Raw genomic sequence first — 18,268 nt, forward strand, 5'->3', positions numbered from 1 at the left:
ACCCATTTTTCTGTCTCAAATAGTTTGGCTAACGTATTTAAATAAGACACAAACATCAGGATGCTTCACCAACAAATACATACCCAGCGTTTACATTTTTTGAACACTTTCATTTTATTACCAAAAGTATATTTTCAAGAGGTGCAAAACTCACTGATAAAGACTTCAAATCCAATGTGCTGTGTTCATCGGTCCACGATTATTGCCTAACAACTTTTCACACGACACTACTTGAAACAGAACATTGAGTCTTTTCAGACACACTAAAGTAACAGATTCTCTACAGAAAAGAATATATCAAACATCAAAACAAAAAATATCAAATACCAAGTCTTTCAGGGATGTAATGGTGTCAGAAAGAGATCTCCGCCCCTCTGAAGGGTGCAGGAGGCTGGGGGCCAGGGGCACAGGGCAGGGGTCGGACCCCAGCAGCCTGCTTGTCCCTTCTGTGCGTGATGCAGCGATGACACGGGTGGAGTACGTGGTGCCGTGGCCGATGACAAAGACCAGAGAGGTGAGCGAGCCAGAGGGCTGGACGGAAATGCGGTGCTCAGGGTGCTCCCCTCTCCCAACTCCACCAGCTTCACTCCTCCGGGGCTTGCTCTGCCCCAGGGCTGACTCCCAGGGACACGCTCCGGCTTCATCTCCTGACGCAGAGCACAGTATCCTCCTTCTGAGGACGAGACAAAGTTAAGAAAATGCCCAGTTCACAGTATTTGTCAGGATGCTGTGTGATCGAAACCACACTCGAACCAGTTTGACGAAAACAGCAACTGTGCTGGCTCAGCTAATTAGAAAGACCAGCAGTTTCCACTCCGCTGCACCCCAGACAAACCAGCCTGTGCTCCTCGGGCACACCCCCACCCCACAGCCGCAGTGGGGAGACTCAGCCAGGGGTGCAGCTGGCCATCGCGGAGGCTTGCAGTGGCTGAGCCTGAGGTCAGGACGGAAGGAGCAGAGGGCCTGGGAGTGTTGGGGGGCCCAGGTCAGACACTCTGGCCACAGATATCCTCCTGATGGAGGACCGGTCACCTTCGGGAACCTTCTGCTGAGGGGGAAGGGCAGTGTCTCCTTACCTAGTGCTTCAGCTCTGGGGCAAACACCACTGGACATGACAAGCCTCCTAGACGCCCAAGGGAGTATTTGAACCCCCAGACTCCTGAGTTCAGCTCCATGTTAGAAAGAAACAGCCATGGCTAGGACCCCTGACCTGTGCCCTGTGCCCTACCCCAGCTACCCTCCACTCCCAAAGGTCTCTGAGGACTGGGCAGAGGCTACTCTAGCCCATTCAGACCATCACCTAGGCTCCGGCCCCACGCCCCGTGCAGGCAGCTTCATGGAGCAGGAGGGCTCCTTCTGCTGAGATGGAAGATCAGCCTCAGCCAAACTGAGACGAACCAGCCCCGGCAGCTGCAGAGCCCCCTTTCCCAGGCCCAAGCCCAGTATTGACCTTCCAGGCCCTCTCACTCCCCTATCCACCCAGGGCCCCTGGCCTAAGCCAGGTACCCCAGGCCTCCCTGCATGAGTGACACTTGAGTTGGTTCCTCTCTGGCTTTTCACTGGGAAGCAGAGAGGGGTATGTCCTCCCAACAGAAGGGCCCTGGAATCCTCTGGCCCCACTAGCCAAGCCAGAGGAGAGTATACCAAAAGGCAGCTCCAAAACGAAGACTTACTGCAGAGGAGAAAAAGCCAGAGAGAGAGAGAGAGAGAGAGAGAGAGAGAGAGAGAGAGAGGGAGGGGGCCATGCTTCATGCAAACCAGAACCCCGAAGCCTATGCCCAGCACAGCAACAGCTCCCCTCGGTACCTAAGCCTTCACCACCCTCCTCTGCGGACTGAGGGGACCTTGGCCCCTGGGCCTGCCTGACCCTCTAAGCACAGCCCTCCTGAGCAGCCTGCTCTCACGTAGAGGATGGCCCCTGTATCGGTCAGTTCCAGCTGCCATAACAAATACCCCAGACTGGGGGTTTCAACAGCAGAAGTGTATTTCCTCATGGTTCTGAAGGCTAGAAGTCCAAGGTCAAGGTGTCAGCGGGTTTGATTTCTCCGGAGGCCGCTCTCCTTGTCTGACAGGTGGTCGGCCAGCTTCTCTGTGCCCACACAGGGCCTTTTCTCTGCGTGCGTGTCCCCTGGTGCCTCTCTCTTCTTCTGAGGACACCAGTCCCATTAGGTCAGGGCCCCACCTCTATGCCTCTTTACTTCAATCACCTCCTTAAAGGCCCTGTTGCCAAATACAGTCACATTGAGGGTTAGGACTTCAACACGGATGCTGAGGGACACCATTCAGCTTATACCTGTCCCTTTCTTGACGGTCTCCTTTCCATCCTGCCCCTGCCTTTGATTCCAGCCAGGAAGTGAGGCCGGACTCGGGGCTCTGAATGTGCATGCCCACACGCTCCCTGCGCCCAGCCACACGTAGAAGAGAAATCCAGCCAGACCCCGTCCCAGGGCCCTCCCTCGAGGGCATTCTGCTCGGAGCCCTGGTCTTCCCAAGGCTAGGTTTGTGCTTGTCTCTTCCAGTTAATTAAGGAATAAGGCAGAAGGATGCTTTCTCAAGTTTAATGACAGTTGTTAGTTAGCTCCATGCAGCAAATGACTTCTTAAATGGAGGACCAGAAAGCACTCAATTTTCTGGATATTTACTGTCACATCTACAGCAATACAGCTGCCACTGGGTGTGATTCCCAAGGCTCATGCTGAGACGGGAGGGACGCCAGTCTCACAGCACCGAGACCTCCAAAAGAATAAATAACAGCTGCCCGTTGCTCTCAGGGCTGCCAAAGCCGAAGCCAGCCACCCGTCCCTCCTGCTTGCATTCCAGGGGTGGCCTGATCCACCAGACACCTCGGGGCACAGGTGCCTGCCAGGGAGGCAGGAGAGAGGCAGCTGCGCATGGTGCCCACACCCTGCAGTAAAACGCCCATCACGGGCCACCGCCCCAGCTCCATCCCGGTCCAGAGGAGGAGTAAATGCTCCCTTGCAGGAGACCTCAGAGGGTCGTGTATTCCAGACACACAGTCAGTGTTTCTTCTCGGCAGGGAGGCTCTGAGGAGAGAAGAAAGGCTGAGCCCAGACGTTAGATTATGAGCCTGCGTGGGAAACCGTGCCCTGTTTCTGGCGGAGGGAAGAACAGGCGGAGGGCTCATGGCATCTCTGCTGCTGGAGGCAGAAGCCTGAACCACCTCTTCTGGAAGATTTCTTTGAACTATCCCTTCCCTTCTCTGTGTGGCCCAGACCAAAAGCATTTTCTGCAGCAATTGAGAAATGTCTGAAACCCCAGAATGCCTTGGCTCTAGCGATAGCTCTGGGAGGAAGGGCCATCCACCGGGTGATTCAGAGAACCTTGACAGACGTTAATTCAGCCTCAAGCTGACTGGAGCTGCCTCCTGCCCAGCGGGCTCCGGGGATGCTGCAGTGGACACTCACATCCCAGGACAAGCGCATCGGCACCGCTAGCAGTGAAAAGCAGCGTGCCTGCCCTCAGCCCAGCACCCATCCCCCACAGTCATCCCTCTGCTCAGAATCCTCTGCAAGCTTCTCTACTGTGGCCGTTAAGGTCAAAGGAGACATTACACCCGCTCAAGTCTACTCTAAGTAGCAAGTTTTCCTCCATCAAAGTTCTCACCAACCAGGATACTTCAGTCCCTTCAGGCCCGTGGGCCTTGCCACCGCTATTGTCTTCGCCCAGAAGTCCTCCCTCACCCCTTCCCCTTCCACCGGCAGGCAAGCTCTTGCTTTGGGGACTCACTGTTTCCGGAACCCAGATACTGTGCTTTACGTATCTGCTCCCCGATACAATGGCTAACACCAGGCCAGCTGGTGTTTGCTTAATAATTGTTTGTTAAATGTGTGACTACCAATGTATCAGTTTTCTATTGCTGCTGTAACAAATTACTACAACTTGAGCAATGTAACCGTTTCTGGGGCTCAGGAGTCTGGGCACAGCTTGGAAAGATCGTCTGGTCACAAACTGCAATCAAGGCATTAGCAAGGCTGTGTTCCTGTCTGGAGCCGGGGTCTTCTACCAGCCCACGTGGCTGTGCAGAACCCAGCTCCTGTGGTTGCAGGACTGGGCCTCAGCTCCTAGAGGCCACTTGCATGTCCCTACCATGTTAGGTAGTCAACATCACAGCAGCTTACATCAGAGGAGAGAGACAGACAGAGAGAGAGAGAGAGTGTCCTGCTAAGAAGGAGTCTCACATGACTTAGTGTGAGCGTGGGAGTCATAGCCCATCACACTTGCTATACAAGGCAATCTAATCAAGGGAAGGCAGCCCATCACCTTTGCCATGTTCTACTGGGTAGAAGGGAGACACGGGTTCCACCTTCAGCCAAAGGGGGAGAATTATACAAGGCACGGATCATTGGGGGTTACCTGAGAGTGGTCTGCCACAATCAACAACAACTCAAAGTGACAAATAATTTGTAAAAAGCTAACATTTTTTGAGCTCTTACCTTATGCCAGGCACTGTTCCAAGCCCTCTGCGAGCATTATCTGATGAACGAATGAAGTAAGGGACCCAGTGAATGGCTGAAGTATAGGGAGAGCCTGGATACCTGTCTGAGTATCGTGCTATGGGAGAGAACAATGGAAGGGGTGAAAAAGCAATGACCCCCACCCAGGAAAATACTCCACATCCTCCCCACTAGGACAAATAGAGAGACAATTCCAAATCAACTAACCACCTGTCTTCGCACACATGCTCAGTCTGGCTCCATCCTGTGAGCAAGCCTCATGCTGTGACCCAGGTCTCCTCTCTCTGACACAGACCCTCCAGAACCCAAGTACCAGCTTGTCTGGCTGACCCCATGGCTTCAACCTCCACTGCCTTCCAACGACTCACACACCTGTTCCGTCACCCCCAGCCTCCCCACGGAGCTTCAGGCCCACAGTGCCAGCCACCACTGCAGGACATCCCACAGGCTTCTCAGCTCCACGTGGGGAAATGGAATTCATCAGTCTCCCCCCAAACCTGCTCCTCCTCCCTCCTGACACAAAGCACAGAACTCTGGCTCAGTCTCAGCTCACATCCCCCTCCCCACGCCTAGTCCTGATGATTCTACCTATGTGACATTTCTGTTCTTCTCTCCATCTATGCCCCACACTGTCCTTCGTGATCTATGCCAGTCGACCTCCTGAGTGGCACGTCTCGCCACCTCCACCTCTCCCCCAGCATGCTGCCCTCCAGCTACACTGAACCATTTTTTAATTTTCTGAAGGATTTTTCTCTCCTATCCAAGACTTTACCCTCCAAACCCCCTCCATCTGAGAAGTCCCGCTCCATGTAATCTTCTTCAACTAGCTAACTCCTATTTCTCTATCAGGACTCTACTTAGATGCCAGCTACTCCAGGTAGATTGGGCTGCCTTCATCGGGGCCCCCAAATGCCTTGTGCTGTCTCTGCCGCAGATGTCATCACCTGGTTCAGCCTCTCCAGAATCCTCGTCACCCACAGTGCCGGCATCATCTGTTGACTCATCTACCCTTTGAATTCCTCGAAGGCAGGGCTTGTGTGTCCCCAGGGCCCAGCCAGGGCCTGGCTCACAGTGAGCAGTGACAAATGTGGGCTGGCAGTGGTGACAAATGAATCACCTGCCACCCACCTGCACCTCCAGCTGTCACCTGTTAATTTTGCCTGCACATTCACCCCCATCCGTTTTGTTGTAAGACTGCGCCCTACTATTCCTGGACCAGGGCCTGAAGCTGACCCCTGCTTGCCTCAGTCCGTTTCAAAGATATTGATTTCACTGGGCTCCAGGGTGTGGGACAAGGGGAGTTTTGGGTAGGAGGCTGAATAAACAAAGCTCTTCTCTCACACCACCAGACACACATTTATTTTGCCTAGAATGTTCCCTTTCCAGCTATCTAATCCTTATTATCCAAGAAGTCTTTCTTTCTTTTTTTTATATTCTCACCAGAGGACATTTTTCTGCATTTATCCTCAGAGCGGGAGGGAGAGAGGGAGGAAGAGAGAGAGAGAGAGAGAGAGAGAGAAAGAGAGAGAGAGAGAGAGAGAGAAACATTGATGTGAGAGAGACACATAGATTGGCTGTCACTCACACGACCCCAACCAGGGCCAGGGACAAACCGCAACCGAAGTACGTGCCCTTAGCGGGAACCGAACCCGGGTGTCTCTGGTCCGCGGGATGATGCTCTAACTACTGAGCCAAACCTGCCAGGGCCCAAGAAGTCTTTCTTGATCCCCAAACTGGACTGAGCTCCCCACCACTATGCCCACATAGCCCCCATGCTTCCCGCTATGACTCACTTAGCCCCTGTATTTAATTTCCTTTTTACTCTTCATCTTCCCCACTGAAAAGTACCAGCGTTGGGACCGGACAAGATTATGCAAAACCTGAAGCACTGGCCAGAGAAGTCTGGGCTTGCAGAGGAGGGATCCCATGGCAAGAGCTGAGCCTTTCGATAGAAAATGAAAGAGAAATAGGTCTGCATTCTGGCTGCTTCTAACAGGAACCGAAGGCCCCTTCTAAAGGAAGATTCACTTGATGAACTCTAGGCCTGAAGATGCTTAAAAGATAAATATTTTTGAAACAGAGAAGCTGCCCTTTCTAGCCTGGATTTGAAAAAATCAAAGCCTTTCTTTTATATCAGTTTAAAAGATTTATGAGGCCTGCTCCTTGCTGTGTCTCTGGGTAGATGCTCCCTACAAATGCATTCATGAGCGGGAAAGAACCCTCCCCGCAACGTGGTAAGTATGTGCCACCAGGAACCAGAGCGCTGTCTCCTCGTGACCCCGGCCAGGTTTCAGACCGACTCCTGGGGCCCTCACACAACAAAATTGCTCTTGAATCAAAGCCCTTGCACAGCCTTTATGAGCAGTATTTTGCTATAAATAAGCCCTGAGCTGGGAGTCAGGGGAGACCTGGACACGGGCCATCAGTGTGCTCGCAAACCCAGGTCGACTGTGCACAAGTGTCAGAAACTCACCTCAGACTGGTTGACATGCAAAAAGGACATTATGGGCACCCCAAAATCCCAAGGCCAGCGGTTTGTCTGCCTGCAGACCCCGCCAGATCCAGGCCTCAGCTGAGGCCTGCAGCACCCAGGCTCCCTGCACAAGTGCACCCCAAGAAGCTCAGGCTTCCATCCTACCAGTTAAGTAACCCCATGAGGAAAGAGGAGTCTGGCTCCCACAAGTTTCAGCACAAATCCTGGGACAAATTCTGGCCAGTTTGGGGTCATGTGACCACCCCTAAAACAGGAAGGAAGGGTCAGAGCAAGCCTGCCACGTGGCTTGAGAGTCCAGCTCCCCATAGAAAATCACAGCGATGCCCCTTTATGGAAGGGAAATGCAAACTAGGCCAGCACAAGTAACAGATGTCCACCATGTTGGACAAATCACTGAACCTACCTAGAACTATTCCTGGCAATTACAGAATAAAATCCTGTAAAATACCCAGAGAATGACATAAAAGCTGGAAGTTGAAACAGCTTGTTTTTAAAGTTTTAGTGACTTAGAACGGATGCCTTACCTGGGTGTGTTCAGGCTTTAAGGACGAGGTAGAGGTAGAGATGTCAGGAAGGACAATGATCTCCTCCCCAAATCCCATCATCCCTTGGCCTGGATGGTGATTTCAAGGACCAAATGGTGTACGGCCCCTCCCTCACCTATTGCCATGCATTCCGTGGGCTCTGCCCCCAACTCAGGGCCTCTGGGCCTAGAGCAGTGGTTCTCCCTGGGGATGATTTTGCCCCATCCCCCACCCCATACATTCAGTCATGTCTAGAGACATCTCTGATTGTCACAGTGTGTAAGGGACAGGAGGGGTATGCGTCTGGAACTTAGTAGGTAGAGGCTAACTGTCTAGATATTTAGATGCTGCTCAATGTCCTATAGTGTACTGAAAACCTCCCACAACAAAGAATGATCTGGCCCGAATGTCAATGGTGCCGAGGCTGAGAACTGCAGGTCTAGCGGCACCAGCTCTGGGGCACCTGCTGTATCACCCAGGCCTCGCTCTGTGCTGTGAATCAGCTTGAACAGAAACACAACCAGGACAGTGACTGCGACCGGGTGTGCAGAGAGACCTGAAGATGGGGGAGAGCACAGGGGCGGGGAGGCCCATCAGGAGGCAGGTACCGTGGCCCAGGGCAGGGCAGCGCTGGCTTCGCTGGTGTATGACCTGCACAGGCACACAGGGCCCCAGGCTCAGAAAGGTTTGCACTTGGCTTAATGCTCTGCTGTCACTGCCCTGAAATTCTCAATCCTCATTGAACAAGGTGACCCGCATTTTCATTTTGCACTGGGTTCTGGGTGAAAGATAATAGGAATCTGAACAAGGACAGTGGCAATAGAACAGAGGGGTCACCCTTCTCAGTGAGAAAGCACTGCCCATTTTCAGTCCCCCAGAGTCCTGCGCACTCCCTAAGGACAGGGGCCGAGGTTGTTACAAAACAAGGCCGACCGAGTGAAGGAGTCCAGAGGCTGAAGGAATGCACGGCCTTCCTCTAACCGGGCTGGAGCAAGGCTGTCAAGCAAGACACAGGGTGTGCTTTGGGAGAGAGAGAGAGAAAGAACGTGTGCAACAAGAAGGCGTTTAGGGGTTCAACACTGAGACATAAGAACACATTTCTCCCCAGAGGCCAGAGGCTGGGTGGATGTCTGCAGCACACCAGGGCTGCTTTCTGAAGGCAGACTGGAGGCCAGGACTTGGGTGGGGTCAGTAAGCCCCGGTTTTCCAGGAAGCTCACCCACAGTCATTAAGAACGCAGACAGAGGTAAGGGCACTCGAGTGCCCATCCACTCCATCTCCTTTAGCTCTGTGACTGAGTAGTTTACTTAACCTCTCTGAGCCTCCACTTCCATCAAACAGAAAACCAGTAGCGCCGATTGTATGATGGTCTGTGTGAATCCAATGAGGTTTGTGCTTGTATAACCCTCAGCAGGGTGCTTAGGGTCCCTCAGCTTTAGTCCCTTAGGCCATGCAGAAGGGTGAGAATGTGCCTCTATGTCACAGTGTGGCTGTGAGAGTTAAAGCAGATGATTCACAGGGCAAGTATCTGATACGTTTGTTTCTGTTGTTCTCCCTATTGTTCTGGCTTCTGGATGCAGAACCACGTGCCCCAACACTGATCCATGATGAAGCTGCCCCCGCGGGGAGAATCCGACCTCCAGCCCCGGCCCTGAAGGAAGCTGTGCCCCTCCAACCATGCCTGTCTGAGGAAACATGTGTCCCTCAACTTTCCCTTGGTGACACCCGAAGTAACCCTCAGCCCAGATGCATAACCTCTTCCTGATGCCGCCGTCAGTACTCCTGACCCTGTAGGGGTCGGGGGTTTGGTGTGTATGTGTGTGTATACTTGGGTTAGGGAGAGATTTTTTTTCTTTCTTTCTTTACTGATTTTAGAGAGAGAGAGGAAGGGAGAGGGGGAGAGAGCTAGAAACATTGATGAGAAAGAACATCGACCTACCGCCTCCTGCATGCCCCCACTGGGGATTGGGCCCACAACCTGGGCATGTGCCCCGACCAGGAATCGAACCAGTGACCTCTTGGTGAATGGGCTGATGCTCAACCACTGAGCCACACCAGCTGGGTAGGGAGAGATTTTCTTTAAATGACCAAGGGCCAATCACACAGTTCCCTGAAGCTTCTGTCACCAGCAGATGACTACCAAGGGAGAAAGTTCTCCCTCTCCCCTCCCACAGCGACCCACAGGTTTACTGACCGCTCCTTTTCTTTTGGACATAGACCATCTTAAATGTGTTTGTGAAACTTGTACTAAATAGTGTGAAATAGCAAAGTGCCCTCTGGCAGCTGCAGAGGTCATTCCTGAACTGAGCAGGCATTTTTCAGATGTGCTCACCAGGGAGGGAGGTACACTATGAATTGTGGCAGGAAGGGGACAGAGATGGAGGAGCAGCCTCAGACTCCTCTGCCCCAGTTCTTCCAGTGGTTCTGAGGTCCCGCCTCACAGGAGGCCTGGAAACCAACTGGACACATCATCATTGACCATGACTCCAACAGCGCCATTGGTTTTGAATACCTACTGTGTGCTGGGCACCATGCCACATCAAAAGTACCCCAGTTAAATGAGACCCTGTCCCATAGTCGAGTGAAGCAGAAAGAACATGAGCTATGGAGGTCGACAGCCTGAGGCAGGGTTGCTGCTATGCCTTTATCACCTGGGGGAGCTTAGGCAGGTCACTGAAGCCTCAGAGACTCGGTTTCTTCGTCCACAGAAGACGGATGAAGGCACCTCCCCCCTCCTGAGGTATGCTGGATACTGCAGGCTCTCGTGGTTTGTGGGAGCTGATTGTCCACCTCTCTTCCCAACTCTGCATTCAGTGACATCAAGTTGATAGGTTGAAATTTAACCACAGTGACAATATTTACATCCCACAAATTGGCAAACTACAAATCAAGGTTGCTCTTTTCAGAGAGCCAGTTGTTAAACATTCGCCAGCGCACCACTGCCTGCCTCGGATACTCAGAGATGGAGGGAAGTAAAGACTGTACGGCTCTTTGCACAGCACTTGGCAGATGAGTGCTCAAATGTTGATAGCTACAAATACGATTCACACACCTGTATGATGAAACTAGTGCTCAGAGCAGTTGCATAACCCACCCTTGGCCACAGAACCGATATGATGCAAAGACTGTCTCATTCTGCTTTTCCTCCTCTGCACAGCCTCTCAGACGAAGACATGGTGATGGTGGCAGAGCGAGAGCAGGAAACCATACTGACCAAGCCAATGACTTCTGGGTAGAGAGGCAGGAGTGGGTGGGAAGAGAAGATCTGAGCAGATCTGAGAGGATAATGGGACTCAGAAAGGCCAAGAGGTCACTCCAGGCTGGGAATGCAGGGAGCAGAGGCACATGGATGGGAATGGGGTGGCCCAGCGCAGGGTGTGAGGGCCACAGTGTCTGCCTCCCACCTGCAGCAAGGATGCAACCCAGGCCAAAGTGAGGCCCATTAACAGCCCTCTGTGTCGGCAAAGCTTTGCACTTACACCGCTCTCCACGTAACACTGCTCTCCTCCTGAAAGCCACTACAGTGCCTCGTCCTTCTCAGTCTCTCAGACAGCTCCGATTGTTCCAAATTGCTCTGCCATGTTTCACATTGCACCATTCAGATATAACATGCTTAGAATTAAATATTACCCAATTATATTTAATGGTAAATAGTAACTTTTTAAAAATAAACTCATTATTAGCCATAGGAGTACATTTACTGGAGCATCATGATCATATTGTTTCATTCTCCTGGTGAGGTTGGTGTCATCATGGCCATTTGACAGATGGGGAAAATTGAGGCTCAAAAAGATTCAGTGACTTGACCAAAGAACCTTAACTGGGAGACAGCTATGTCAGGACTCAAACCCAAGTCTGTCTGACACCAAAGTTCCAGTTCTTCACACCATGTCTCTGTGGGCTAGTTCACTGCACATTCGGCTCCCTGGCTCTAGCCTCTGCTGCTGCTATCCCCCAGGAAATCTGCAAAGAACCCAGAATGCATATTCTGATCAAGTGTTGCTCAAACAAATAGCTGCTTCTGGGAGGCACCCACCTGCAGATTCCCCCCAGCGTAAGGCACTGCTGGTAGGAGACGACATCACCTGCTCTGTCCTTGCTGCACGGGAGTGATTTAGTGGGCCTGGGAGCAGTGTGCTCCGAACACTGCCGGCTTCGAGCAGCAGCCCCCGTGACTCGGAGCCATGGCTGCTAAGATATACAGGGAGGGGAATGCAAAGCAAGACAGCCAGGCCAGGGGCAGGCATCCCGGGCGTCCCAGGTTTGCTCTGCAGAGTCGCTCCAGATAAACAATCAGAGGGCCAGGGCTGAGAGATAACGAGCAGATGCCCACAGGCTCCTCCCCGTTGCCAGGCAGCTGGGCCTAATGAAAAACCCACGTGCCCGGAATTGGGAGCTGGGTTCTCATCCTGACTGCTAATGCTGGTGCGTGACTGAACAAGGCACAGGTCTCAGGCTCCCCCGCTGTCAGGTGGGGAGAGTAAGACGCACCTGATCAACCTCTGGCCATTTTCCACGGGGCCTTTCTCAGTTTAGGTCTTTCAGGAAACATCTGATTACTCCAGGCCAATGTCCTCTCCCATCTCTGAGTTACTAAAGAATTTGCTCAAATATTCTGGTTACAAACAAAATATGTAATCATTGTAGAAAATCTGCGAAATACAGAAAAGAAAAAACTTTACATTACACATAATCTCACCATTGATAAATACGTCCTTTTAACAAAGTTTTCTCTATCATGTTATACACATATATAAATAATTTAGATAATTTTCTACAGTTTTGCATTTTTAATTTAATATACAATATCAAAGTAATGTCATGTCATTAAAAACATCTTTGGATGTATAACAACTGAGCTCAGGTGAGCTGACCCGACCTGTCCTGTCTCAATAGCTGTCTGTAGGCAGATCCTGAGCCATCGGCTCCTCCAGGGCAGGCTGGTGGACAACACAACTCTCACCATGGGACAGTGCCTGCCAGCCAATGCCGAGGATGCCCAGGAATTCAGTGACCTGGAGAGGGCCACTGAGACCCTCATCAAGAACTTGCACCAGAACTCGGTGCAGGGTGGAAAGGAGACGCTGACCAGCTGAGCTGTGGGACCTGGCCCCCCAGCTGCCCCCCGCCTCCTGCCGAGCAGCTGTGGGCTACAAGAGAGAAGCACTAACCAGGGCGGCTGCAGCAACTCTAACCGGGAGTTTGGGCACTTCTGGGAGCTGATTGGAGAAGCAGCCAAGAGCGTGAAGCTGGAGAGCCCCATCCAGGGAGCCGAGAACCTGCCCCTGGGATTTTTGGGGTGTGCTGGGAAACAGGGCCTTACAGACTGTGGGCTTGGAAGTAAAATCCTCTCTTAACCATCCCCACACTGTTCCCCAGCCCACAAATGTCTCACCTCTGCCTGTTCCTGTTCGTAACGGCCCCTCCTGCGGAGTCTCTGCATTTCATCCCTGGGAGCTCTGTGGATCCCCGCCAGAGAGAGGCTCAGGGGCAGGTTGGGGCCACAGGTAGATGTGGAGGGGTAAGGATGGTGTAGGGCTAGGACATTTGGTAGTGGGTTCAGGGCAGAGAGAAGCTGAGCTGTGGGAAATGATTTGAACTAAGCTGGGAATAGTGCTGGATATTTGGTATTAAAAAGTCTCTAAGAACCTACCCCTCCTAATCTCTTCCCCAATCCAAACTAGCTATCTCTCCAAATCTATCCCTTCCCGCCTCCACCTCTGCCCCAGCCTCCTCCCAGGACTGTCCTTAAACTTGGGCAGGAAAGTGAGAGGTAGGGCGGGGGGCAGGCTAAGGAGGGTGACCTTGGAAGTGAGAGGACCAGCTGGGTGCATGGGTGTCTGCAGAATGGTGGTTGCTTTGGCCCTCGCCGGTGTGGCTTAGTTGGTAGGAGTGTTGTCCTGTACACTGAAAGGTCTCAGGTTCGATTCCCAGCCAGAGCACATGCCTAGGTTGAGGCTCAGTCCCAGATCAGAGCACATGATCAATGTTTCTCTCGTCCGCTCTCTTTCCCTCTCTCTCTCTTTCTTCCCCTTTCTCTCTAAAAATCAGTGGAAGTATCCTTGGGTGAAGATTTAAAAAAAAAAAAAAGGAATGATGGTTGTTTTGTATCATTTTGTTAATAAATAATGGAAAAAGTGAAAAAAAAAAAAAAACTTTGGAAGCATCATTTCTATGGTCTGTCAAATATTCCATTGTATTCAAGTTTCAGTCTATTTAATCCTTCCCCTGCTGTTGAGCATTTAGAAGGATTCCGATATTTTCGATGTTATAAATTGTATTGTGTGAATGTCTTTGTTCATAAAGCTTTTTCTTGTTTGCTTCTGATCACTCCCTTAGTCATATTTCTAGAAATGAAGCCATCTGGTCAAAAGGTGCAACATTTTGAAGGCTCTTGTGGCAAACAGAAATGTCGCAACAATGTTGATTCCCATCAGCGATGTGGGACAGGGGCCAACCTCCCACAGCCTCTCCATCATTTCACTATTTTCCTTCTTAAATGTCTTGCTATTCTGATCCAGATAAAATGGATTCTCATTGCTGCTTTGTTCAGGTTTTTTTTAATCACTTATTTTTTTTAAATTAATTAATTTATTTTTGTTACAGATGTTTCTCCTGTTTCCCCTACTGATTCCCCCTCCCCCACCCTGTCCCCAGCTTTGTTGTCCATGTCCATTGTTCATGCATACATGCATATAAGTTCTGTGGTTTATCTCTCCCCTACCACCCCCTCTTCTGGGGATTGTCAGTCTGTACCCCACTTCCACGTCTCTGGGACTACCCCGTTCCTCAGACTGTTATGTTCATTATATTCCACAAATAAGTGAGATCATATGATATTTGTCTTTCTCTGCTTGGCTTGTTTTGCTTAGGATAATACTTTCTAGGTCCCTCCATGTCGTCTTATCAAAGGATAAGAGATCTTTCTTTCTTACAGCTGCATAGTACTCCATTGTGTATATGTACCACTGCTTTTTTATCCATTCGTCTACTGATGGACATTTGAGCTGTTTCCAGATCTTAGCTATTGTAAATAGTGCTGCTATGAACATAGGGGTACATATATTCTTTCTGATTGGTGTTTCAGGCTTCTTAGGGTATATTCCTAGAAGTGGGATCACTGGGTCAAATGGCAGTTCAAAAGATATAGAAACATTGAAAAATCACTTCTTAAGTGTTTGTTCATTTTCTCGGTGGGTTAATTCTTTGCAGATTTGTGTGTTTGCTTGTTTTCCATTGTATAAACCTGTATCTTATATCTAATATGAGATACAGTGATACCTTGGTTCTCGAACATAATTCGTTCCAGGAGGACGGTCGAGAACCGAATTGTTCGAGAACCGAAGCAATGAAACCAATAGGAAAGCGTGACTCCACAAAGCGTGACTCTCTCTCTGCACTCACACTGATGACGCAAGCAAGGTGCGCTGGGCCGAATGAACGCCATTCGGCTCATCTCGGAAGTTCGAGTTCCAAATATTTGTTCGGATTCCGAGACAAAAGTTTCTCGAATCTCCATTTGGTCGAAAACCGAGGCGTTCGAGAACCGAGGTATCACTGTATATTAGATATCTCATTTCACCAGAGTGGTGAAATGACCAAAATTCCTTCTCTGTCCCTTGTTTACAGGTTTCAATATGTCCCCATCACTTTTCTACCTTGGCCTGTCTGTCCTGTGTTTGGCTGCTTCTTTGCTGGAGGAACTCAAAGACCTACAGGACAGCGTCACACAGCAGGGTCTGGCAGCCAGGATGGAGGGTTGTGATCCTTGTCAGTCTTCTTCCCCCACTAGATAGTAAGCTCCTTGAGGGATTCTGTATCCATGGCCCCAAATAGGAATGTCCAACCCCAAACTCCAACCAGAAGTGCCACTTAGAGGTGTATATCCTTCCTCATTTCCGTCACTCCTGCCAATACGTGAGGTAAGGGGGAAGGGACAGGGCACACGCAGAGCTCAGACCATCCTCCTGGGATCTCTCTGTGGGGCTCCCTGCCCTCAAGAAGCCTTTCTTGGAGTATGAGGTGATCTCACAAAGGCATCTTTTCCCCATGGCTGGTGCACAGATCAGGGGAGATGAGGAGCAACAGGGTCCCCTATGACCTCAGATACAAACTGTCCTCTCTACCCCCCAACCTCTCATCTGTAATGCTGGTGTTTAGGCGCCTTCCTAACTCCTGTACAGCATACATCTCACTGGCCCAGAAGTCACCAAGAGAAGGAAAGAGGACTCTTAGCACCCAGATTCTGCAACACCCACAAAGGCGGTTTAGTGAGGGGAAAGGCTGTGTCCATGGTCTCTCTGCCCCTGCATGAGAGCCCTCTAGAACTAATAAATACATAATGTCTTAAATTCCTAAAATTGCCTTTTCCTCTAGACCAGCGGTTCTCAATTTGTGGGTCAAGACCATTGGAAAACATATTTCTGACGGTCTTAGGAACCGAGACACCGCTCCTCCACCCGTCTCCAGGCGGGTCCGCCCACATGCAGACACGCCCACGTCAACATGAGGAACTGTACTAAAGGGTCGCAGCATCAGGAAGGTTGAGAACCACTGCTCTAGACCATTTCTTCCCCAATCTTTTTGGAGGTTTTGTGAGCTATGATTGGGGTATACATGTAAAAATCATTCTGTGATCAATTTCCATTAGAGAAACATTTTAAACAAAGTACATAGGTCCGTTATTCACAGAACTTCTCAGAGCCCTTAATATACTAATTTACATTGTGACTCTTCAAGAAGTTAAGAAGTGTGTTTCTCAAACATCTTTGACTCCTAAGCCCTATATCTGGGAGCTTCTCGCAGGACTAGGGGTCTCCAGAACATGCCTTGGGACCTGAGTGATGCAGCCTCGGGGTCTGTCCCACGTCTGCCAGGTGGTGCAGGGCGGACGTGGACCGTAGGTATTTCAGGGCTGAGGCCACAGGGCGTCTGTTACAACGGCTCTGCTCTGCCGTCTGCAGCCGGAGCCTGAAGCAGCCGTGGACTTTCTGTAAACAAGTGAGCAGAGCTGTGTTCTAATAAGACTCTATTTACAAAACAGGTGATGGGCCACATTTAACCCGTGCACCATAGTTTTCCAAACTTTGGGATGGGGCATCGCACATCAGGGAGAAGGGCCTCGGGTAGTGAGTGTTAAAAAGAGAGCTAAAGAGGCCAAAGTCACGACCAGTCTCCAGAGGGCAACACCCTCCAACAGAGAAGCTTCACCCGCAGCCCGCCGCAGCCCACCACCAGGGAAATACTCGTGCCCTGCCAGATTGGGGGCTCTGAGGGTACAGCCACCCCCATACCCAGTGCTGCTGGTGTGTGATCATAGAAAGTCTTCGAACCTCGTGAACCTCAACAGTCCCAAGGGAGGCCTGTGAGCCTGTGTGAAATCCCAGCATTCCTGAAGAAGAGTGTTTATTTCGGTGAACTCGGGGTCAGTGGCCTCGTCTGAACCGGGAGGCTTAATGGAGAGCAGCTGCTGCAGACCTCAGGGCAGGAGACTGGGGCCAAATGTCTGCCCACATTCCACCCCGGGTTCTTCTCCTGGGCCGACCGCAGGGGAACACACGGGGAATCCGAGGACCGTCAGCAATGCAAACCCCAGAGCACTGGGCCACGTAGGCTGAACAGGCTTCAGACATATCAAAACAAGCACCATTCTCTGCAAGTTGTGGCCTCATCCTCCAACCTGTGATGGAAAGAACCTTGTAGACTTGTCAGAATCGGAGCTGTGCCAGCAGTGAGGGGTCAGAGGGGAGGGTGTGGCTGCAGACAAAGCCAGCTTGGAAACTTTGGCCCAGAAATATAGCACTGGCTACCTCCTGAGAACCTGCTGGACGTCAGGCAGCTCAAGTGCCTCCGCACAGATTCGTACTGCAGGGTAGAAAGTACCCATCTTCCAGTAGAAAACTGAGGCTCAGGAAAGTTTTGTGCGTTGTCAAAATTCACACCGCTAGTTTGAGACGGAGCCCGGATCTGGACCCAGACATACCCAAGGCTGCCAATCTTCCCTGGCCCTTTCCATCTTCTCAACCTGACTGTCCCTAGGTCCATGGGGTGCTCCATACTGCTCTCCGTTCCTACTTGTACCTTCTAAGCCATACCGGGCCTTGGAAAGGCGGGTGTTTGTGGTGTGATCGATAGGATGTGAGGTTTTCCCAGGATCCGAGGCTTCTATGCACAGTGTTCACACTAGACCATGATAAAAAGGGGGTGGTAAACAAAGCCCAGAGAGTCATCAGGGCCGCCTTTACCTGGTGGCAGAGGTGATAGGTAGCTTAACATATATGGGTGTGCCTTATAATAATGAAACATTTATTAGGTGCTAGCTGGGCCAGGCTCAGTGCTGAGACATTCACATAAATTGTCACATTTCTTCTTCCTGGCTACCTGTTGAATTAGGTACTCTTATCATGCCCATTGTTACAGATGAGAAAACTGAGGTTCGAAGAGGTAAAATAATTAACCCTGATCATATATCTGATAACCCAGCCTCCTTGAGAGCGGTTCCCACACCTTCACCACGTATGCCATGCTCCAAACCCACTTCTTTTCCAGCCTGTAACTTCAACCCATGCCATCTGGCTTCAAATCCTTCAGATCAGAGAGACACAAATGACCCTGCTCCCCCAGAAATCAGCCCCTGCACCTGCCCCAAAGCTAGATACCCATTACTTCTTTAGGGGATCCCTTCCCATCCCCCAAGTCTGCCTGATCATTGGCTGATCCAAGCACTGAACAGAACTCATCATATCAGTACACCCCGGATTCGCCCCAAATTCCCA

At 50.9% G+C, this 18,268-nt stretch overlaps 1 pseudogene; it reads left to right on the forward strand.

The window, feature by feature from the left end:
* Positions 1-12,457: 12,457 nt before the first annotated feature.
* Positions 12,458-12,850, forward strand: LOC118633546 (annotated as a pseudogene).
* The last annotated feature ends 5,418 nt before the right edge of the window (positions 12,851-18,268 follow it).

This window comes from Molossus molossus, unplaced genomic scaffold (genome assembly GCF_014108415.1).
Source record: "Molossus molossus isolate mMolMol1 unplaced genomic scaffold, mMolMol1.p scaffold_m16_p_18, whole genome shotgun sequence".
In the NCBI taxonomy this organism is placed as follows: Eukaryota; Metazoa; Chordata; class Mammalia; order Chiroptera; family Molossidae; genus Molossus; species Molossus molossus.